The 25,787-nt window shown below is 38.1% G+C and overlaps 1 protein-coding gene across 21 annotated transcripts in view; it reads right to left on the bottom strand.

Moving 5' to 3' along the window:
- Positions 1-25,787, bottom strand: part of COLEC10 (collectin subfamily member 10) — a 484,235-nt gene that overhangs the window by 238,825 nt on the left and 219,623 nt on the right. For 10 of the 21 annotated variants that reach the window (XR_014058041.1, XR_014058040.1, XM_081505278.1 and 7 more), the window contains one exon: positions 10,107-10,185. The exons of the other annotated variants lie outside the window; for them this stretch is intronic. The gene's annotated coding sequence lies outside the window, so the exon portion shown is untranslated. The remainder of the gene's footprint in view (positions 1-10,106; positions 10,186-25,787) is intronic. 21 annotated transcript variants of the gene reach the window in all.

Raw genomic sequence — 25,787 nt, 5'->3', positions numbered from 1 at the left:
TATGATCCTGTCGCCATTTACTTTGTTGTTTTGGGTTCGAGTTTATAAACCTTTTCTGTGCTTCCTGTCTAGAGAAGATCCTCTAGCATTTGTTGAAGAGTTGGTTTGGTGGTGCTGAATTCTGTTAGCTTTTGCTTGTCTGTAAAGCTTTTTATTTCTCCTTCATATTTGAATGAGATCCTTGCTGGGTATAGTAATCTGGGTTGTAGGTTTTTCTCTTTCATGACAGCAATCAGAGAAGAAAAAGGAATAAAAGGAATCCAGATTGGAAAAGAAGAAGCAAAACTCTCACTGTTTGCACATGACATGAACCTCCACATAGAAAACCCTGAAGACACCACCAGAAAATTACTAGAGCTAATCAATAAATATAGTAAAGTTGCAAGATATAAAATTAACACACAGAAATCCCTTGCATTTCTATACACTAACAATGAGAAAACAGAAAGAGAAATTAAGGAAACAATTCCATTCACCATCGCAATGAAAAGAATAAAATACTTAGGAATAAACCTACCTAAAGAAACAAAAGATCTATATGTAGAAAACTATAAAACACTGATGAAAGAAATCAAAGATGACACAAATAGATGGAGAAATATACCATGTTCATGGATCAGAAGAATCAATATAGTGAAAATGAGTATGCTACCCAAAGCAATCTATAGATTCAATGCAATCCCTATCAAGCTACCAATGGTATTTTTCAGAGAACAAATAATTTCACAATTTGTATGGAAATACAAAAAACCTCAAATAGCCAAAGCAATCTTGAGAAAGAAGACTAGAACTAGAGGAATTAACCTGCCTGACTTCAGACTATACTACAAAGTTACAGTCATCAAGACAGTATGGTACTGGCACAACGACAGAAATATAGGTCAATGGACAAAATAGAAAGCCCAGAGATAAATCCACACACCTATGGACACCTCATCTTTGACAAAGGAGCAAGAATATACAATGGAGAAAAGACAATCTCTTTAACAAGTGGTGCTGGGAAAATTGGTCAACCACTTGTAAAAGAATGAAACTAGAACACTTTCTAACACCACACACAAAAATAAACTCAAAATGGATTAAAGATCTAAATGTAAGACAAGAAAGTATAAAACTTCTAGAGGAAAACATAGACAAGACACTCTCTGACATAAATCACAGCAGGATCCTCTATGACCCACCTCCCAGAATAATGGAAATAAAAGCAAAAATAAACAAATGGGACCTACCTAATTAAACTTAGAAGCTTTTGCACAATGAAGGAAACTATAAGCAAGGTGAAAAGACAGCCTTCAGAATGGGAGAAAATAATAGCAAACGAAGCAACTGACAAAGAATTAATCTCAAATATATACAAGCAGCTCATGCAGCTCAATCCCAGAAAAATAAACGGCCCAATCAAAAAATGGGCCCAAGAACTAAACAGACATTTCTCCAAAGAAGACATACAGATGGCTAACAAACTCATGAAAAGATGCTCAACATCACTCATTATGAGAGAAATGCAAATCAAAATCACAATGAGGTATCATCTCACGCTGGTCAGAAAGGCTGTTATCAAAAAGTCTACAAAGAATAAATGCTGGAGAGAGTGCAGAGAAGAGGGAACCCTCTTACACTGTTGGTGAGAATGCAAACTAATATAGCCACTATGGAGAACAGTGTGGAGATTCCTTAAAAAACTAGAAATAGAACTTCCATACGACCCAGCAATCCCACTGCTGGGCATACACACTGAGGAAACCAGAATTGAAATAGATACATGTACCCCAATGTTCATTGGAGCACTGTTTACAATAGCTAGGACATGGAAGCAACCTAGATGTCCATCGGCAGATGAAAGCTGTGGTATATATACACAATGGAATAGTATTCGGCTATTACAAAGAATGTATTTGAATCACTTCTAATGAGGTGGATGAAACTGGAGCCTATTATACAGAGTGAAGTAAGTCAGAAAGAAAAACATCAATATAGTATATTAATGCATATATATGGAATTTAGAAAGATGGTAACAATGACCCTATATACGAGATAGCAAAAGAGACACAGATGTAAAGAGCAGACTTTTGGACTCTGTGGGAGGAGGCAAGGGTTGGGTGATTTGAGAGAATAGCACTGAAACATGTATATTACCATATGTGAAACAGATTGCCAGTCCAGGTTCGATGCATGAGACAGGGTGCTCAGGGCCGGTGCACTGGGACGACCCTGAGGGCTGGGATGGGGGGAGGGGGTTCGGGATGGGGGACACATGTACACCATGGTGGATTCATGTGAACGTTTGGCAGAAACCACTACAATACTGTAAAGTAATTGGCTTCAAATTAAAATAAATAAATTTACAAAAAGAAAAAAAAGAAAACTGGCCTTTCATATTGAACCAGTTGCCATTAAATCCAAATCAGGTGCTGGATATGTCAGGTATACTATCTCATCTACTCTTTACAATAACTATGAGATTTTTATCTTTTTTTTTCTTCATTTCATAAGTGATAAAACTTGGTTCTACAGGTATTAAATAACTTTTACAAAAGTCACATAGCTACTAAGTAGTAGAACTGGAATGCAAACTAAGGATTTTCTGTTCCAAGGTCCACTATCTTTTGACTTTATCACTCTATGTCAGGTTATCTAGTATTTATGAAAGTTCTATTTTTTATGCTGAGCTCTTGGCATCTCTGCAACTCACAAATTAAAAGGGAAGTTTTTGTGGACCCTCTCTTTCTTAATGATGCTAGTATTTATAATCCCATAACTCTTCTTCTATAGGACTTGCTGTGCTGAATCGCCTCAGTTGTGTCCAACTCTTTGCCCCTCAATGGACTATAGCCCACCAGGCTCCTCTTTCCATGGGATTCTCCAGGCAAGAATACTGGAGTGGATTGCCATGCTCTCCTCCAGGAGATCTTCCCAACTCAGTGATAGAACCCAAGTCTCTTATGTCTCCTGCATTGGCAAGTGGGTTCTTTACCACTAGTGCCACCTGGGAAGCCCCATAGGACTTGCTAACTAACAACTAATAAAAGATTTGTTGTAAGAAGCAATTGTGTATGCTAAATAAGAGTGAGCATAGTCTTCTTTAAGGTTATCTAATGAGTTAGTCAAAGGCAGTAAACGCTTTGAGGGCATGCTAAAGCTATGGAGTGTGTCAGCAAATGAAGGCATTCCTGGATTAAGCAAAATACCAGGTACTCTCAGTGTTGCAAACAAACATCCATAGCAGACGTGGGCATGTTCGTAGCACCTTGGCCTCTCAATCCTGCGGGGATGTTCCAAAATTACTGTCCAGTCTTTTGAATCAGGAAGAAAGGGAATGAGGCTGGGTACTCTACAGGGAGGTAGAGGGGAAAACGTATTGTTGTCTTCTGTTTCCTTTGTGAGGTGATGTATAAAGTTACCTACTAAGGGTGAAGAATATGAGACAAAAATGGGAAGACTTAGAGTTGTAAAGGCTAAATGGGTTTGGATCCACTATTTTGGGGAATGGGAAAAAGGACGGACAGGTGGCAAGGGTACTACAATACAAGGGCCATGAGGCCAAGGAATTTTTCTTCCTGGTATCTTCTTAGTGTTTGCTCCTAGTAGGTGCTCAATAAATATTTGTGGAATGAGTAACCTCAGAAGAAATTCTTGTATTCATTTTAGAAATGGCAGCATCCACAGAATAATTTTGGAAATAAATTCTATTAATAATATTTCAATGAAATTGCTATTATCTCACACCCTATCATCTATCTCTCATGTTCTTCATGATGCCAACCAAAGAGTCTTTGTGCAATCGAGATGTGGGGAAAATGGCTCAAAGATGGATTCTAGGTATAAAGATTAGCCTAAAGATTACTTGTATATGATGTATCTGGCTTTTGGCTTGGTGATGGTGAGTGGTCTGTGAGTGTTGTAAGATGATTGTATGCAGACAAGACTGGGGTTCTTTGGGAACATGGCGGACCACAGTTGCTTCCTTATCTCTCTCCCCTTTAAGTGCTAGCCTGCCCCTAACTGGCTACCTCTGAGCACCAGAGTTTCCCAGGAGCTGTATCTGAACTGTTTCTTTCCCCCTTGTTCCAGAGTTTCTTGGTACTCCCTCTCTCTTTCCTCATCCTACAAGAGGAGCTTCTGCCAAGACTACAGAGGACTGACTCATCCTGCTGCCAACAGCTGCCCATCAGTTTTGATGCTCTTTTTTTCAGGAGGTTCTTAACTTCTACAGGAAACTACAGTACTCACTTGGCCTAGAGATGCTACATCATGATGGCTTTAGGTCTTGGGAACTATATCCTCCTTGGTCCCCTATCTCATCAACTTTTCATGAACTCTGAACAATTAATTCACCAGTTCCTATGGGTATTCCACTTTTGCTTCTATCATGTGGAACTAGAAAGAAAGGGAGAATAGCTGTGTGATGCATTAGCCAAGTTTAAGCTTTCAAACTGTGTTTGCAAACCTGACAAAGCACTTTATAATCTCCATATGAAAGCCAAGTTTAAAGCAAAGATATTCAATCTGTATAAAATATACAAATGAGTAAATTATTTCTAATAGCATGACTTTCCATATTCCCCTTCAAAGCTGGACTGGGAAAAAATTACTTTGCTTTTAAACAATAAATTCATTTTTCCAATATCCAGGATGCCTCACTAATCCATTTCAAGTTTTCAGTATAATACAGATCTGCCTACATTTGTAAAACAAAAGACTCAGCTCCAGGAGCAATGAGGAAAAAAGCAAGAACTGCATTTCCGAGTAACATGGAAAAAGCATTAAACCAGAATTCATTTTAAACAAGTTTCTGTTAGACAGTGTGGGTTGAGTGTGATTACTACTTCTGGGAACCCATAATGAAACAAATAAAAGTTAAACATTTCACTGGAAAATTGATACAGTGAGCTAAATTCATTTATCTATTGAACAGCAAATAAAGCTCAGTTTTGGCAGGGAGAGTTAGGATATCTGGGGAGAGGATTTTATCCCAAAGATGCAGGTTAAGAACAAGTTAGGTTAAGAAAAATAAAAGGTACAGAGATGGAATTTTACACAAAAATTCAGAACGTGGTGGATTTATACTATGTCAGTTTAGCTTAAGCGGAACTAAGTTTCTTCAAAATTGCCTTCTCTGCATAGTTCCTGGTTAGCAATGAAGTATCAGCCACATTTTCTTGTCTTCAGAAGGTCAAAGTAGACACTGAGGCTCCTTGCAGGCTACACACACTGTTGCTTATTGCTTGATGAGCATCTTGGGGTAAAATACCCTCCTGGAGCTCCCCCTTCCAGATTCTCATTTGGCTTCTCTGGCTCCTGTGCCCTGTGCAGATTTAGATCCGTGATGAAGGGCACTAGCTTTCCCTGCAAGATGCCACATCATCAACGTTGCTGGTGTAAAGACCACCATGTTGGTCATTCAGGAGAGTGTCGCAGATTTTAGCCTGTCCTCCTGGCCCTAGCCAGCTTCCCAGGTTCCCACTTGAGCTCACTTCCCTCACTGCACACCCATCTTCCTTTTTAATTGCCCACCCCGAGGATTTCTGGCTCCACCATCAGACCCAGAAGAAAGCATCTCACATAATGGCTTAACCATGTTCCACAACTGTGCAAGGGGCCAAGCTACCGTAATAAATCTTTATTGAGATATTAGCATATATTTCAGTGAAGTTGTGTTTCTCTGATAAAACCGACTGAAACACAGGGTGAGGTTATTTGAGTGGGGGAAGATTGAGGAACAAAATTAGATAAAGCATCTTTCATTTCTCAGAAGAAAGACAATGCCTTTGGCTAAGCTACCGTCACTGCAAAGTTCTCTGCAAAGCTCAACAAAGTTAAATCTCTTCTCTTTAAGATCTTCAGCTGTGTCCTGAGGGATGAAACAATTTACTAGCATACTATTTTCTTGATGTTCAATATGTTCACAAAATTTTATCCATGTGATTGAAGTTACTAGTCACACACTTTTAAATCATATACAATAGCTATATATTTATGTGTATATTTCATATGTATTTATATTTATGGATACTATTTCAAATATCAATATAGTCAATGTTTGACATGATCTAAATAATATTGCCATTTTTAGTAGCAGGTGTTCAATACTTAAGATTTTGCTTTGCATACCACTTTTGATGTGTAGTTTTACCTATGACCTTATTTTTTTTCTTAAAATCATTTTGAGAAGTTAGAGAAGAGGCAGTAAATAATTGCGGTTTGGTATAGAAAAAGAGAGAAAACACCACTTTATAGCTAGATCTTGCTTATTTATTTTGTCTCAAACCTCCACCTGATGCCTCAGATTTATTAATTGAAGACCTGTCTTGTAATTTGTTCAATAATCACTGATGGTCCAATAAGGGCCAGACACAACATTAAAGATTAGGGTTAATGACCAATACATGGAATCTATCCACAATGAGGTGGTATTAAGTATAAGAGACAAAATGTAAAATAAAATTTCAACAAGATACAGTGTCACTATAATGTGAGAATGTACAAGGATAATAGGGAGCAATTCAACTGGGAGAATGAGCAAAGAAGGATTCATAAAGGAAGTGCTGCTTGAGTTAAGACTTGAAGGACAAGTAAAGTTTTTCAGAGTAAAAGAGTTAATAGCATATGCATAAAGTATATGCATGAAGTAGAGTTACTCTTTAGAAATCATAATAGCTCGATGTATTAGAATATATATATATATAAGTTATATAACTCTATAACTAGACATGCACATGTATATATATATATATACAGCCTGGCATGATGCAGGGCTGCAAAGAGTTGGACATGACTTAGCGACTGAACAATGAACAGCAAATTAGAATATAGAGAACAGGCAATGAAACTGGTGAGGAAGGCATAAACTCAGTTCAAGTGAGACATCTGGGGTCGTGCTAAGGAATTTGGGCAACAGAAGTCATTAAATGTTTAAACTGGGAAAGAGTATGATTAAATAGCAGGTGTGATCTGACGCTGGTGTATGAAGAATGACTTAGAGGGAGTGGAGTGGCTTCTGGCTGCTCAAGCTTAGTCTTCCAGGATTGGGATCCTGAGCCCAGACCACCAGGACCACCCTCCCTACTTGCTCCTCCGATCCTAGAAGTCAGAACCCTTACTGATTGGCCCTCCATTTACTGGACATTCCATCAAATGAATATTTTGCTCTGCCGTCTATTAGGTTTTCTGGCTCACATGCAGTGACAGATATTTGGGTCACAGCCTGCCTGCCTCCCCTCAATGTCACACATGTTACGTTGGGTTTCCGTTACTGCCTGTGCTATCTTGCTGGATTTTTGTTATTTCCAAATACCAATCATCCCAGCCCCTCGAAGTTCAAATCTCAGCTTCTTGGGTTAAGCAGACATTTTCCTCCACTGACCTTGGATTCTTAGTAATCAGTTCTATCAGATAAACTTAACCTTGGCTAGTTTCATATATATGTAAAATTGGCCCTGTTTAACTCCTTATTCTGAATAGAGTACTCAACTTGTGACTTGCATACTGGACATGACAATGAGAGTAATAAATCATATCCAATTAAACCTATGTTTTATTACCCCATATATCACTTTTATTTTTTTATTTTTTTATTTATTTTTATTTTTTTTCCATATATTACTTTTAAAGTAAAAAAAAACTTTTTGCTAATTGCCATCTTTTCAAATTTAACTCTAAGTTCTTTTTAAAAAAAGAATCTTAAAGAGTGGATATATTGAGACGTATTTGTACAATTAATTCACTTTGCTGTACACTTGAAGGTAACACAACATTGTAAATCAACTATACTATTAAACTTTTTTTAAAGTGAGTAAATCAATGGAAAAACTACAATTGTCTTTAGAACCAGAAAATATAGAGATGTATTATGCAGCAAGAAAAAGAGGCCACCAGAACCACATGCAAAAATTCAGTGTCTGATAGCTGGGCAGCAGGATCTAAAACAATGATAAAAAAAAAATTGTTTATCTCTCGATAATAAAACCCTTCTCATAGTAAATTGATTACAGTATATTCAATATATCTGAAGAGTGTTACATTTTTAGTATGTTAATGTGAATAAAATAGGGAAAAAAGCAAGAATCAAACATTAGACCACAAAACTTCCAAGTATCATCTAGTTGCCAGGGAGGAAGCATGATATTTTAATGAAAGAAAATTCCCAACGTATAATACCTAGAATTTTCATTTCAGCAATTGTCCCTTCAGTATTGAGACCCTTTGTCTGTTCCAGAGGGGTAATTGACAGGTAGAATTTTACCTGAAATCCCCTCAAGTTTCCAGTACTCTTGGTCACTTCCTCCTCAAAATTCTCCCTGTTACTAATCAATGACACTTCATCACAGTCTCAGTGTAAGTTTGAACAAAAAGAGCCATTTCCCAATGGTTGTAAAACTGAGGGAAGTTATACTTTATACAGTAGCAGAGGCTCAGAATTTTAGTGACATTTAAGTTTGATTTCCCATCTTCTACAAATCAGTTAACTGAAAATTAGAGAAGTTAAGTTGTGCTGATTAGGATCAAAAGTGAGTCCAGGTTTATGAGGGCATTAAACTTACACAATCTGGAAAGTCATCTTTTAAAAAAATAACATAACAATACAAAATTACATCCAGGACTTTGTTATAGGTCATGAAAGTGGGAGGTTAATATTCCAACCAGAACTAAACGAGATAATATCCAACTTAAAAAGGCAAAAGCCAAGTAAGGGTGGAACAACCCCATCTCTGGAAGGGCAGGGAAGAAGAGCGGTATCAGGGACAACTGGACCAGAGACATGAACTTCACCAGGCTTGTTTCTGCCACTGTTCCTTTCTGTACATTAGCCTTAATTCCTTCTCACTGTGGACTGGCAGTATTCAGAAGCAGGGAAACATGGCTACTGATAGCTAAGTTATATCATAGAGCTTCAACTACTGCTGAGACGCTCACTCTGGGCCAAGCCAAACCCTAGGGAAGGACCTTAATTGGTGCAGTTGGGTCCAAGTCAACTGTTGTCAGACAAGAAGAGTCATATAAACATGGGGGCAATCCAGAAAGCACAGGTTTCCCTGGTGGCTCAGTGGTAAAGAACCCGCCTGCCAATGCAGGAGACATGTTTTCCATCCCTAGGTTGGGAAGATCCCCTGGAGAAGGAAATAGCAACCCACTCCAGTATTCTTGCCTGAGAAAACCCATGGACAGAGGACTGTAGTCCATGGAGTGGCAAAAGAGTCAGACACAACTTAGTGACTAAATAACAACAAACCACTGGCACATGGTCAGCACAGGGAAGGATGGAGACAGTGAGAATGGGGGAAGACAAAACCACCACCCCATAAATGATGTCCTCAGTGCCAAACAGCTAGAAGTGGTATATTCAGGATCATAATCTAAAGATCCGTTTTCAGTTCAATGATTTTTCTTCCCTATAACTAGTTACAGCAACTAATTAAACTAAAGAACTTAATTTTCCTGACTCAGAATTTGTGTTTTATTATCAGAATATCAACACAAGACCAAATAAAAAAACAACCTTCATGTTTTCACTCAAAAGTCACATAAAGTTCTCCTGAATGATCATTTTATGCATCAGTTCTCACTAGAGGTTTATTGATAGGAAATACAGATATCTGTGTTACCTACATATTATGTATTAACTCATCCTAGTCACTGCCTTCTTTTTTTTTTTTTTACTGCTATTCTAATTTGATTTATTTACTTTTCTATTGCCTCTTTATCATAGCTATAGGATGCATGAAAAAATTTTAGTTGGTTGTCCCATGAGATAAATGAAATATTATGAAATATCACTGTATAGTTCTTTGAAACATAAACAGCATCACCACAGGCTATCACTTATTAAAGCCATGTTTTCAGAACACATAACATCTTACTAAACATTTCAGACCAAGAAGTTCCTGTATAAGGAAGTTGCTATTGATTTGCTTTTCCTAGTTAAGTCATTTTCTATCAATTTATATTTCTTTGCCCTAAACCAAGTGCTTTGACTGTTGGAAAAAGTAAAATGAGGGGGATTTTGACAAAATACATCACAATAGAAAGAAAAACCCAGGCCTTTTTCTCACTTTGCTGAGATGAGAAAAGATAGATTTATGGATTTCAGTTTTCAGTTCTCTCTTACCAGTAAGGCTTTCTCTGGGTTAGGCTGAACCTCATGGCCTGTTTCACGGTATGACCAAGTCCACAGTTGTTTCACTATGCTAGGAAGAGCAGAAAAAAATTCCAATTCAGAAGTGGATTTTGTGAGTATGAAGGTAGAAAAACAAAATGAAGGGTTGTGGACACCACAGCAAAATGAAGCCATATGAACAATCTTCTAACTGAGTAAGAGTAAGAGCTCTATTGCCCCTCTTTGACTTTTTAACCTCACTTTTTTGATGCCATTGGCCTCTGGGTTCCATTTTTATGAATGCAAACATTTTATTCAGAATTATAACACTACTGAAAAATTTTTGTCAAGCAAGAACTCTGTAGGGTAAATATCATTATGCCAGTTTAATTTACTATTGTGGTTTAATTTTATGATTGGACTTGCTATTCAGCACAGTGAAAACATTTTTATGTTTACTTTACTGAAATTATAACCATCAAGATAATTTTTCTGTAAACTGTACACTGTACATCTGATCTACTGGTCACTCATTTTGTCTATATCAAATGTGACTGATTATAGCTTCTACCCAGAGGACTTTTCTTTTACAGTTACTATAATAGAGGTTGGACAGCCCCACATTTAATTTACATGAATTCAATCAGTTTGGCCAGAAATTAAAATACATCTAAGAGTTTCAGTGATTTTGAAAATCCACCCCAAAGATTTCACACATTAAAACTTTTTATACTTGATGGGAATAGAATTGAGCAGTAATTTTTTCTACCAGAAATTAAGGAATTGGGATGTGGGCAAGGCGAGTACTGATGAGAAACAAGTTATTAATATGATCTCAAAATATCTCCCTACCAATTATAATTTATAAGAAGTACAATTTACTATGCAGTGGACAAGCAAAACAATGTCTTAACCAAGTGATGGAAATGAACATCAGAAATAAAGGGCAAGCAGACATCATGTGTCTACACATATGATAGCATAAGAAGCACATGACATCATTTATTGAGCAATCACATCAAAAAAGTACATACTTAGAATCATATTATGAGAAAATACTGGGTAAACCAAATTGAAGGGCTGTCTGTAAAATAACTGGCCTGTAATCTTCAAAATATCAAGGTCAGGAATGGCAAAAAGAAACACTAAGGAACCATCCCAAATTAAGTAAGATTAAAAAAAAAAAAACATGAAAACTAAGTATAATACTCAACCCTAGACTAGATTCTGTAATGGAAGAAAAACTGCTATGAATGATATTATTGAGACAACTGATGAAACTTTAAACAGACTATACATTTTATAAAATCAGTGCAGCAATAAGAAATTTTCCTGAAATTGAAAACTAGACTGTGGTTATGTAAGAAAACAATCTATTCTTGGGAAATACACACTGAAGTATTGAGTGATAAAGAATCATGATGGGTACAATCTTCTCTCAAACGGTTCATAAAAAATCTGTGTGTGTGTGTGTATGTATGAGTGTGTGTGTGTGTGTGTGTGTGTATAGGTGTGTGTTTATGGGTATGTGTGTGGCAAAGACAATAAAAAAGACAACGTGGCAAAATATTCAAAAGTAGTGACTCTGTGTAAAGGTTATACAGTTGTTCTTTGTAATTTCATAAAATTTTTCCTTAAATTGGAAAGTATTTCAAAATAGAGTTTTTCTTTTTCCTTTTTTTTAAAAAAAAAACAAAAACAAAAACTATTTGAAGGTTTTAGAGAAACACTGACCCAAATTGGGAAAATTGTTTAAAATCTTAGGTAGAAAATAGAGAGGAGTGAACAATTTGAAATTTTTACAAAATTGTGTATTGCAAACACTTGAATTACTTACTGATTAAGGTCCTCTGTGGAATCGTATGCTGCATATAGTAGCCAGTTATACATACACACTATTGCACTGTACCAAGAATCTTTGTACTCTGTATTGGTGGGCAATTTAGGGAATTTCCAGGGTAACTTTCACCATATGTGATTTTCAACTTATTTTAGAACTTCAATTCACATTTTAAAATGCTACCTGACTGTATTTCTAGAAAGTCCAGTTTTTCTAGGTCAGTTTTTACAGATCTAATTTTTGGTTTTGATGTGGACCATTTTAAAGTCTTTATTGAATTTATTACAATACTGCTTCTGCTTTATGTTTTGCTTTTTTTCAGATATGGGCATGTGAGATCTTAGCTCCCCAACCAGATTGAACCTGCACTCCTTGCATTGGAAAGTGAAGCCTTAACCACTGAACCACCAGGGAAGTCCCACATCTCATCTTTTAAGGATGCAGTTTGCACCATATTGGGATTTGTATTGATTTTTATTTCTGGCTCCAGTGTGATGAATGGTCTTCTTTTTCTCTCCAGATCTGTGTTTCACCCTTTGCTACCCTCCTCTGGATCTAGGAGCTGTGTCCAGAGCTGCTGTGCCCTCTGGTTCCCAGATGGATGTGAAAAAGGGGAGACACTAGCAGGAGATGGGGAGGGGAGAGCTCAGTAACACTGGATATTTATTCCTGGGCTTACCCCAACCTGACCAATGAAGGCTGCATTTCTCCACTGAGGTTTGTTCTTCAGTGAACAAGCTGCTGCCATATTGACTTGAACTGACAAGTGAAAGTCGCTCAGTTGTGTCTGACCCAATGGACTATACAGTTCATGGAATTCTCCAGCCAGAATACCGGAGTGGGTAGCCTTTCCCTTCTCCAGGGGATCTTCTCAACCCAGGGATCAAACCGAGGTCTCCTGCATTGCAGGTGGATTCTTTACCAGCTGAGCCAAAAGGGAAGCCCAAGTATACTGGAGTGGGTAGCCTATCCCTTCTCCAGGGGATCTTCCTGAACTGACAAGGTGATTGATTAATAATGGGCAACAGAGAAAATCTGTGAGAGTTACTGTGTTAACATGTATATACAAATGAATAAATGTTTATCCAAGTCATCATTGTCTTTATCAGTTAGGGTCCCAATAAGAAACAGATGGCACAGTCAAATGGGATAGTTGAAACAAGTTTGATAGATTACTGACAAGGGTGCGGTTTGGGAAAGAAACCCAACCATAGGATGCTGAAGCACTTGGATGTGCTAGGACCAGTGTGGAGCCTCTACCATCCTTGAAAAGCTTGAAAGGATGGGAGCTGAAAACAAAAACCAGATACACCCCCATAGCTCCCAGTCTATATTAGCATGACTTGGCTATTTCTGGCAACTCAAGCTCAGGAAGATGAAGTTTCAAATAACTTTATTGCTTGTTTTAGGAACTTTCTGAAAGTCCATTCATCTTACTACCACACAGCTTGGCTTATTCTCACTTGAGTAAATCTTTCTTTTTGAAGATAACAGCTCCACCAAGTTTATCAAGCAGTTGTTCATTACTTAACTCACCTGCAAACCCTCATCTAATGGTGTTCACTAATCTCAAACTATTATATTATGAGTTTTGCCCCACGCTAATTGAGTCCTCACCCTGAAAATTCCACCTTAAATCAGACCTTTAAAACCTCATATATATTGGATTGGCCAAAAAGTTCATTTGGGTTTTACTGTATGATGGTATGAAAAATCCGAATGAACTTTTGGGCCAACCCAATGTCTGACTTTGTTCTCTCTTTTGCAAGTTGCTGCTAAGACTCTTATCAAAGTGGTCTGTCTTACTGTGATAAGCAAAACATTCAGCTTTGCTTTATCAACAGATTATTTTGGTAATACCTGGGGGAGTCAGTATTTGACAGAGCCACTATTAGAAACTAGAATAAATGTTGTCACTATAAAAGACTGGCCACCCAACAGGATCTGTGACCTTAGTGGAGAACTGCAAACCAGAGGATGAGATGGAGTTTTGTGTCTGGATCTCTGACACCACCCATAGAATTGTCTCATTGACCTTTTGCAGTGATAGAAAACAGGAGCTAGAAAACAGGAGATACTTAAACCACTCCAGCTAAACACTGAGAATTTAGCCCTGCCCTGGTTTTGAAAACTGCCCTTCTTTCTGCTTCTGTCTGGGTCTCATCTCCATCATGATAATCTACCTAATGATTCAAACTTGCTTTATTCTTGGCAGTCCTACCTGGCAAGAATTGGAGACTTGACCATAAATTCTAACCAAGTACAAAGTTGGATACCGGATGACTCTTGCCTATTGCTGTTGGCCTGTGAGAATTTCCAACCCTGCCTCAGGTCTCTCTCCTCTGGTGTTGCTGTTCAGTCACTCAGTTGTCTGACTCTTTGTGACCCCACGGACTACAGCACGCCAGGCATCCCTGTTCTTCAGTGTCTCCTGGAGTTTTCTCAAACTCATGTCCATTGAGTCAGGGATGCCATGCAACCATCTCATCCTCTGTCACCCTTTTCTCCTCCTACCCTCAATCTTTCCCAGCATCAGGGTCTTTTCTAATGAGTCAGTTCTTTGCACTTGGTGGACAAAGTATTGGAGCTTCAGCATTAGTTCTTCCAATGAATATTTTGGATTTCCTTTAGGACTGACTGGTTTGATATCCTTGTTGTCCAAGGGTGTGTATGTGTTTTGAACCCCAGTGACACTGTCTAACCACAGCACCTCCTATGCTGCTAAACTCTTTGGTGTTGTGTCAGTCCCTTGAATATCTAATAGAAACTAAAAGAAAGGTCGTATGCTCACTCCTCCTATATTACACTCAAAAGCTTGAAAGAAAAAAATATCTTTAAAAGAAACAAAGCAAATACTATAAATGGATGTCTAAATATATTTCCCAAATCTGTAGAAACTCTCTGATCTTTCTCCTCTCTACAAAGATTACCATCATCTTTAATACACATCCCCCCGAAACATCCGCGAGTTCTGTGCTGAATTATTTAGTATGATTTAGCATGCTATTTGTTCTGTGCTAGACCTGTTTGGAATGAAATGGAGAAAAGGACATGAGACAGACACAGAGGAGCACAATTATAGGCAAATCACACTAGGTTTCATTCATCATTTTTTTGCTTTCATGCCAGGAACTATTTCAGTTCATTTATAATATGCATATTATATTTTTTCAAGGAGATACAAAAACTCATATAATACATATCTCAATACTTACAGAGATAAAAGTGACTCGACAGAAAAGCCTATGTCACATGCAATTTCCCTGGCACTCTAAAGAAAGAGGGATAGGTTTTGCCTAAAGGACATGTTATGAATACCCAGTGTATAAATAGGAAATGTGAAATCTTTCTTTAGATTTGGACTCTACTCTGAGAGAGCCAAGTACAGGCATATCTTGGAGATATTGTGGGGTCAGTTCCAGACCACCACAATAAAGTGAATATTGCAATAAAGTAAGTCACATGAATTTTTGGTTTACCAGTGCATACAAAAGTTATGTTTAACTGTACTCTATTAAGCGTGCAGCTGCATTATGCTAAAAGAACAATGCACATATCTTAATTAAACAACACTTTATTACTAAAATGTGCTATCCACCATCTGGGTCTTCTGCAAGTCAACAGTAAAATCAAAAATCATTGATCACAGATCATTATAACAAATATAATAATAATAATGTTTGAAATATTTCGAGATTACTGAAATGTGACACAAGAGACACAAAGTGAGCAAATAGTGTTGGAAAAATGACATAGAGGGACTTGCTCAATGCAGGCTGGCCACAAACCTTCAATTTATAAAAAATACAGTATTTGCAAAACTCAGTAAAAGGAAGCAGCAGTAAAACGAGGTCTGTAACTGAAAAACTGGAATCATTTCAAGGACTCACGGGGTCCTCAAGTAATGCATTGCTGGGGAACAGCCTTCCTGCTGAGAATAGGTTTTTCATTTTCATTGAATAAATTACACACTCTACAGTCTAATATAGTGACTAAAAGCTTTGGCTTTCATGTTAGAAAATCTAGTTTTAAATTCCAGCTCCTATTTTCACTAGCTCTATGAGCTCTTACAAATTAATTTATTTCATTATACCTTGGATACCTCAACTAAAAATGGAAATAAAGTCAGCACTTATTCATACAATTATTATAAAAATTAAGTGAAACAATACATTAAAGCCACAATGTGCTAACCACATAGAGTAAGCACTTGGCACTACTGTGTCATTCCAAGTTGCTGTTTTAATATTGAATTTGCACTGCGGAATAGCCAGTTTTCACCTCTAACCCTAGTATCTCCGTTTAGATGACATCCAGTAACTCTTGTGAACTTCTTCCTATTCCACTAGTTGTTGTTGTTCACTCGCTAAGTCGTATGTGACTCTTTGTGACCCCATGGACTGCAGCACACCAGGCACCTCTGTCCTGCACTATCTCCCCGAGTTTGCTCAAATTCATGCCCATTGAGTCAGTGATTCCATCCAACCATCTCATCCTCTGCCACCCCCTTCTCCTTTTGCCTTCAATTTTCCCCAGCACAACCCAGTAAGGATTTTCATGTGGAAGTTGCACCAGCACATCGTAGATGCTGTGTCTGAAATGAAGCTTATTATCTTCCACCTAAAAAGAGTCCTTCCTCCTAACTTACTGATTGTGTGAGAGTGGAAAAATTCCCTGCTCTCAAAGTCAGCTAGAGTCATAATTTGAGATCTGAAGACTAATGAAATTAGACAACAGAAGCAATGAACAGATCATTTTGAGCAATGAGCTGATCTAGATCTATTTTGGAGTAGCACAATAATTATATATATATATATATATATGTATATATGTATATATATATAATCTGATCATCACTATGAGTCATCATACACAGTTGTCTCTCAGTATCCATAGGGGACTGGTTTCAGTACTCCTGCAGTTATCAAAATTCATAGATACTCAAGTCCTCTGTATAAAATGATATAGCACTTAAATTTGCATATAAACTACACTCATCCTCCCATAAACTTTAAAGCATCTCTAGATTACATATAATACCTGATACATAAATAGCTGCCAGCATGCAACAAAGTCAAGTTCTGTTTTTTGGAACTTTCTGGAATTTATATATATACGTATATATTTTGATTCACTGTCCGTTTAATCTGTGGATGCAGAACTCACAGATACAGAGTGCTGACTAAATGTATCATGACTGTAATCCTTAAAAAGGAAAGAAAAAAAATCAATTAAAAGTTTTTTCAAAAGGTCAATCCAATTTAGAAAAACAAATTGATCAACATTTAAACTTAAAGCCTTGAGTAAATTTCTTGCAGGTCTCTTAGAGGTATAAAAACAACCAAAACTCTTTATATTTATATGTTACTTTAAAGTTTACTATGATCTTTCCCTTATATTAGCTCTTTCAGGTTAGGAAAGTATGATAGGTATTCTTGCTTTATATATGATAACTCAGAGACAGTACTTGAGATTGGACTATTAGGAAAGCCCAGTGGCATTGAGAAGGTACAGAAAGCCAAGTGGAGTAAGGGACCGGGATTGCAACTCTCTGAAGGAAGAGAATTCCAGGGAGAGGGGGCAGCATGCATAAAGGCCCTGAGACGAAACACACTTGATGTGGTAAGGAAACGGCAAGGAAGACTATAGGGCTAGAAGAGAGGCTGCCAGGAGCCCCATAATGTAGGGCTTTGTAGACGACAGGAATAGCTCTGGAATCTTTTTTCTTTTCTTTTAAAATTTATTTTTTAGTTGGACTACAATTGCTTTCTATTGTTGTATTAGTTTCTGCTGTAAAATAAAGTGAATCAGCTATATGTATACATATATCCCTTTCCTCTTGAGCCTCTCACCCCACCCCCATCGTACCCCCTAGGTCATCAGAGAGCACAGAGCTGAGCTCTCTGTGCTATACAGCAGGTTCCTATTAGCTATCTATTTTACACATGGTACTTAGCACCAGCAGCAGCAGCAGCAGCAATATATACATGGGCTTCCCTGGTAGCTCAGCTTATAAAGAATCCACCTGCAATGCAGGAGACCCCAGTTCAATTCCTGGGTTGGGAAGATCCTCTGGAGAAGGGATAGGCTACCCACTTCAGTTTACTTGGGCTTCGCCGGTGGCTCAGATGGTAAAGAATTTGTCTGCAGTGCAAGAGACCTAGGTTCGATACCTGGGTTGGGAAGATCCCCTGGAGGAGGGAATGGCTACCCATTCCAGTACTGTTGCCTGGAGAATCCCATGGACAGAGATGCCTGGTGGGCTGCAGTCCGTGGGGTTGCAAAGAGTCAGACACAACTGAGAAACTAAGCAAAGCACAGCACAGTTCAATGTATATATGCCAATTCTACTCTCCCAAATTACTCCACCCTCCCCCTACCCGTGTCCAATGGAATCATTACATTGTATCTTTTCAAAGATCTGTCAACTAGCAAGTTGCAAATCTGGGGCATGCCTTTGTCTATGCCACTTCAAACTCTGAGACGGTGAAACTTAACAAGGGTTTCTTAGGTAGGCAGCTAAGACACTGGATGGCACCTTTAAGGACGACACAAAAGCCCATCATTTTATCTCCACTACACCAGCATCCAGCATATCTACAATCTGTCTGATTGTAATTCTCCTAAGAAAACAGTCCACATTCTCAGGGCTTCCTCTATTCTTTCCCTTTGCTCTAAACGCTCATGAGGACATGAAGGCCAGCAAAGGGTTCACAGAAGATCTGGTACTTCCTGCTTTAGCTACTCGTCCAAATTTAGTTTTAATCCAAACTCTGTCATACTCTCTAGTTGTGACATAAAACAAGTCATTTCAGCTTTCGCCTTCCTCTCTCTGCAAAACAAAGATACTGATGCTATTGATATTTTCAAAGGATGCTTCATCCTAGAAAAATGAGGTAATAACTATATAGCTGTTTTGGTCTCTTCTCCAGAGAGATGATATGTCAGCAAGTATTCATTATGCAATTCTATGTTCCCTGCCTGTGCTGGACACCGTGGAGCATAAAAAGAAGTAAAATGCCCAAGCCTGGACCACAGACAACTCAAAATTCTCTTCAGGAAAAGAATATGTCTCCATAAGCAATGACTAAAACTTAAGAATCTTAAAATGAAGAAAGAGGCCACAGTGATTTTGTCAGGTCTTGTCTGCCCTACTGCCTAACGCAGTCATCATAGGAGATAGCTGACACTGACTGGGCTCTATGCTTCTTTGGGTTAATAGGGGGCTCTGGTCTTCTTGTCCCCCTTGGGTGTGTGTGTGCTCAATTGTGTCTGACTCTTTGCAACCCCATGGATGGTAGCCCACCAGGTTCACGAATTTTACAGGCGAGAGTACTAGAGTGGGTTGCCATTTCCTTCTCCTGGGGATCTACCCCACCCAGAGATTGCACTTGTATCTCTTGCATCTCCTGCATTGGCAGCTGGATGCTTTACCACTAGCGCCACCTGGAAATCCTATGTCTCCCTTAAGGGAGGTATAAGCTCTTTGTTTAAAAAAGGATCATATGGAGCTTTACAAATAGAAAAAGGACGTCAAGGTCATTTAGTCTCTTCAAGGACATCAGGAACATAGAGTATTTATGTTCTGTTCATCAAGACAGATCAAGTGGCTGTTTTCTAGAGATTTCTGAGAAGGGCTCTGTATCCACCCTCACCCTCAAACTTTCCCACTGGCCCAACCAACGTGTATATAACTTCCACTTTGGGGTCACATCTTTGGGATAAATATATTTTGTTTATTGAAAGTCCTTGTTAGAATTCAAATAACTGGGCTTCCCTGGTGGCTCAGCGGTAAAGAATCCACCTGCCAGTGCAGGAGACATGGGTTCCACCCTGATCTGGGAAGATCCCACATGCCGTGTAGCAACTAAGCCCATGTGCCACAACCGCTGAGCCTGTGCTTGAGAGCCTGGGAGCCGCCACTACAGAGCCCAGGTGCCACATCTATGAAAGCCAGCGCACCCTAGAGCCCGAGCTCTGCAAAAAAGAGAAGCCACTGCAGTGAGAAGCCCACAGACTGCAACTAGAAATTAGCCTCTGCTTTCTTCAACTAGAGAAAAGCCCGTACAGCAACAAAGACCTGGCAAGCACAACCAAAAATAAATAAATAAATAATTAATTAAAATAAAAGACAAGGTAACCCACATTAACTGACTAGTTAATACATCATTTTCATGCCAAGGAGAAAGGCCTTGAAAGTGAAGTCGCTCAGTCGTGTCCGACTCTTTGTGATCCCATGTTCCTCCATCCATGGGATTTTCCAAGAAAGAATACTGGAGTGGGTTGCCATTTCCTTCTCCAGGAGATCTTTCCAACCCAGGGATTGAACCTGGGTCTCCCACATTGTAGGCAGACACTTTACCGTCTGAGGCACCAGGGAAGTCCTTAGGAGAAAGGCCTTAGGAGACCATAAATACAAAAATTTTGAGAACAAGAGATAATGTCTGAGAGAATTGGGGCAAGAGAATCCAGAATCAGAGATGCTACAACCTTCATGGGGCAAGATACAAACATCTACAAGGTAGAGTGCTCAGAGGGGAAAACAAAATGTGACGGGAAGATAAAGCATGTAAGACCAACTCTGACAATTTCCTGCTTTTGTCTAGGGTGACTCTGATGTTTGAGAATGAGACTGAACAGCAGAAGAAACTTCTGAAACCACTTCAATGCCTCTACTTTACATGTACAGAAAACACTATCTGGGCTATTTAAGTCAGTTGCTTAAATCCATTCAATGATACCCCAACCGCTTTGATAAATTTTTTCAAAAAGTGGTGCTCTTAAGATTAGCCACTTACTTTGGTTAGGGTTTTTGCAGATCCTATTTTCAAGACTTAAAAGCCCTGAATTAAAGTCCTGGAATTAAAGGTTCTTTTATTTTGGCTATGCTGAATGTTTATTTAAGAAAAGGCTATCAGACAGGGTTCAGATTGGGATTAGTATGCAAAGAAGCTTAAACCCCTGGCAGAGTACAACTCAAAAGTAGAAAAGCTCTCCTGGATCAGAGGTGGGTGCAATATGCAGACGCATTTCCTCTTTTCTTCCCACACTCTCATCTTAAAAATAATACCAGACAGTACTAGACATCAAAGACAGCCAGCTGAGACAGGAGGAAGTGACTGTTCAAACAGGAGGGATTCAGCAAGGTAAGTCCCTAAAAAATAAGGCCTGGTGATAAATGAAACAAAGCCACCACCAGTTTATCAATGTCTCCAAAACGTATGAACCCAGCCCACAAGCACCATGAAAGTTCTTCCTGTTAATGTTGGTACTTGATTCAGTTCTGTTGATGAACAGTTCTTTATACAAACAGATTAAAAACAAAATAAAAATATCCCATTTCTTTTTTTAAGCTCAGATAGGCACCATGGTACAATGAAAAAACAATAGTGTTTGAGTCTCATAACTCTGTTGTTTTCATTCTTGGCTCCCAGATAAAAGAAAGTATATCATAAGGAGAAGTGTAAAGGGAGAAATATGAATTTTGTTATACATGTTTATCCAGTGTCTGCATTTCTCAGCAAAAGTATAGCACCTTGGCTGAAGGAAGTTTTAAGAAAGGAATATGACTGAGACCCATAACACAGATCTACTGTTTACTGGTCGTGTGACCATGGGCAAGCTATTAATCTAGCTTCCTTTGAAACAGTAACAGTAAAAACCAATTTATAGGATTGTCATGAGGATTAAAATTGAAAACCAAATCACGTGTAAAGTCTCTAGGGAAATATCTTGCATACAGTAAGTACTCAACAACATATATTCCCTTTCCTTAAGATGTCCTCAAAGGAAAATAATTATCTATAAAATGAAATTATAAAAGCATTTGCCCATATACCCTAGCCCTTTAAGTATCTTGTCATTTAAAATTTGAGCTATCGGCACTTTAAAAATTTCTTGGTCCTTTTGAAAAAAAAAAAAAAAAAAACTACTGAGAATAACACCTGGGATTTTAAGATATAAAAAATCGGAAGGCATTCAATTTGAGTGATTTAAGTGGTGAGATAAACATGCTAAATTCCTATATAGGAACAGATGTTCAAAGTAACATTAAAGATAATCAACAGACTAGAAGAAACTATTTGTAATGCAAGGGCCAATAGTCATATTTTTATTTAGAGCTCTTATTAATAAGAAAAATACAAATGTCAATGGAAAATGGTCAAAAGATTTGAATAGACAAATTATCAAAGCCCTAGAAATAGTCATTCTTGCCTGGAAAATCCCATGGACAGAGGAGCCTGGTAGGCTACAGTCCATGGGGTTGCTAAGAGTCGGACACGACTGAGCGACTTCACTTTCACTTTTCTCTTTCATGCACTGGAAAAGGAAATGGCAACCCACTCCAGTATCCTTGCCTGGAGAATCTCAGGGATGGCGGAGCCTGGTGGGCTGCCGTCTATGGGGTGGCACAGAGACGACATGACTGAAGTGACTTAGCAGCAGCAGCAGCAGCAGAAATAGTCATTAAGCCCATAATGTTCAACTAAATTAATGACAAAAGAAATACAAAGTAAAACAATGAGTTATTATTTTGCTTATCAGATTAGCAAAATTAAATAGATTAATGACATCCAGATTGGAAAACATAAAAGCCAAAAGGAAGGCAATATTTTTGGAGAAAAATATGGTATTATGGTATTATCTATTAAAATTTAGGTGCTTATGCTCCTTGACCCAGAAATAAACTACATAAAGAGTGATAAATGCAAAGGATATTTGCTGCAATATTATTTGAAATATTAAAATCACAGGAAACAAATATCAATTTGTCTTAGGATGCTTTTGATTGCAAGTAACATAGAAACATTTCAAAGTAGCTAAAAAATAAGAAAGTTTTATTATCTCATGTGCCAAAATTTTAATAAGAAGTAGATCTTGAGTACTGGTTAATTTATTTGGTCAGCAATATAAAGGACAATGGTTGCTCCCATCTTTTTCCTCTGGCACGTCAACTTTGTTGTCACAATAACTCTACTTGATATCATATGGTACCACAAATCAAAGCTTTTAATAGCGTTGAGCAAAAGATGAAGAGCTTCCTGTTTATAACATATAAAAACACCTTTCCAAGAAACCTTCTGTTAGAATTCTCGTTTTCCCTTGACCAGAATCAATTATATATCCATTCCTAAGCAAATGCCTAGTGAGAAGAACGGGATTCCCTTACTTGGTTTAAGAAAAAAGCATTGCTTCCTAGCAATGAGTGAGTCACTTAAACTTCATCTGGGGTCTACCTTAAAGGTATAGGAAGAAGACTTAACAGAAATATTCTGTATGTTGATTGAAAAATTGGATATATAGTTAGTTACCGTGTTGAGTAAAATTGAGAGATAAATGAGTCAGAATAGGAGAGGTTATGTTAAGATAACAAATAGGCCCTCTATCCCAGAAGCTTAATGCAATAGCAACTCAAGTTTCCTTTTATTAATGTCATGGTTTTATGCAAGTAATGGCAGCCCACTCCAGTGTTCTTGCCTGGAGAATCCCAGGGACAGGGGAGCCTGGTGGGCTGCCATCTATGGGGTTGCACAGAGTCGGACACGAGTGAAGTGACTTAGCAGCAGCAGCTTATGCAAGTTGCCTAGCTCTCTTGGCAGCTCATCTTTCAAGCAGGGACATAGGGATCCAGATTTCTTCTAACTTGTGGTTCTACTTAATCTCATACATGTCACTTGTAAAATCACTGCAGAAAGGAAAGACAGCATGATGACTGCATGGGGACTTTATAGCCAACCGTAGAAGTGGGTTACATTACTGCCACTAAAATCCCATTGGCCAGAACACACTTACACAGTCCTTCCCCAGGTACACAAGAATCTGGGGAATGTGGTTTGTGCACCCAGAAAAGGAAAACAAACTCACAGTTTGGTTATATATAGCTTTGTCTCCATCAGAGGATACTTTTAAAAATGATTTTTATTTTTTACTTTATACACTTATCCTATTAGTTTATTATTGCTTTTCTTCCAACAGCTATTTTTACTTTGTAAATTAAAACAGTTTGGTATATAAAGGGAGAAAAACAGTACCTGGCATGCCTGATAAGTTACCTGGTTCTGATAATATTTAATCGCATTTTCTTTGTATGAAAATCCTATCTTTTTTCCCCCAACATGGGGACCTCAATATAGAATAAAACTATAGTGGAGCATCTGTAAGTTATGGATTCACATCACAGCATCCTAAAAGGCCAAGGATAAGAATCTGGAGAGGCAAAGGAACTGAGGACATTCTGATCAGAAGCCTTAGAAACACAGGGACATATGGGAATTGATTTTACTGCTTTATATATATATATATACATATATATATATTTGTATTGTTGTTTATTTTTCCTTTTTTATTGTATTCTTTTAATTGTGGCAAAATACACATATAAAATTTATCACTGTAACCACTTCAAAGGGTACAATTCAGTGGCATTAAGAGCATTTGCAATGTTGTTTAGCCATTACCACTATCTGGCTACAAAATTCTTCTGGTTACAGAATTTTTCATCACCCTGAATGGAAACCCCATACTCATTAAGCAATTACTCCCCATTTCCTTCCCCCAACCTTTCATAACCACTAATCTGTTTTCTGTCTCCATGGATTTGCCTACTATGGATATTTTGTATAAATGCAGCCATACAATGGGTGGCCTTTTATGTCTGGCTTCTTAGATGATTTAACATGAGTCAGTTATGTGATCCGGTGCTCATTTCTCTGAAACCAGTCCTATTTAGAAAAGGGACTTATTTCAGCCTGTAGCCTTTCAACACCAGTTATTTTTCTCTATATGAAGAAGAATAAGGCAAAGCGTAGTTGGAAGAGGTAAACAGAGAAATAGGAAATTATAACAACATACAGTAAATGCAATGGTAGATAATTTGCATGGAGTATTTGAAAGGAAGGCAATTATTCCAAACTGAGCAGCCTATGAAGAATTCAATAGAGGTGTTACCAGGTTTTTGTATTACTGGATTAAGAAATGTTAATAAAGCAAAGTGGTCTTAGGAAAAAGAAAGGAAGGCTACTCAAAGTAGAGAAAATATATTGAAAAAGACACCTTGAGCAAATTGACAGCTCAAGAGTCTGCTAAGTGGATTTTAACTCAGAGGCAAGGCCATGGAACATGTGGGGTTTGAAGTAAAGATGGTGAAATTGGAATAATATGCTGCAGCAAACCTGCATCTCATCGCAACAGGTGCTGAGGCCAATCTTAAATCAGATCTCATGTCATAATCTTAGTCACACTTAATTAATTCACACACAATTTAATACTTGAGAATATGTTAGCTTATAAACTTTATTCACATTTTATTTCTGGTTGTCTTGAGCAGATATTTCCTTTAAGACAGAGACACACAAAAGACATTGCATGACTATTAAAGGAAGGTCCTCATTCCTTACAGGCAATGGAAAACCATGCAATTGTGACCAATGTTTGGTTAGGGACTTATGTGGTTTCTTGCCTGTAGCATACCCTTTTCCTTCAGTAAATGCAATCTGTACTTCCTTTGTTTTCTATAGTTCTACTTGTTCTGTTGATCAAGGCTTTTCCCCCTCTCAAGTCAAAAAATACAAACCATGGGCCCAGGTGGCTCTGTCACCCAGGGCCCAGAGCTCACTGAGAACTATAAAACACCCTGTTCCCAAAATTCAGCTGCGGGGAGAGTGTGTTTAACTAGCTGACATCACATGGAACCCTCTTGAGTGCTCAGTTCCTATTTATTCCAAGCCTATGGAGAACACCTAGGGTTTCAGTTACTGCTGGAGAAATTCTCTCACTGAAGCATCAGCCTTTTAACTTCTTTACTTTCACTACCAACCCTTGCAAAAATTAAACATCACTTCTGCCTCAACCTC

Source organism: Giraffa tippelskirchi, chromosome 6, assembly GCF_054371585.1.
Source record: "Giraffa tippelskirchi isolate mGirTip1 chromosome 6, T2T-mGirTip1v1.2.pri, whole genome shotgun sequence".
NCBI lineage: Eukaryota > Metazoa > Chordata > Mammalia > Artiodactyla > Giraffidae > Giraffa > Giraffa tippelskirchi.
Note: the sequence above shows the minus strand (reverse complement) of the source record. Positions and strands in the feature narration are given on the sequence as shown.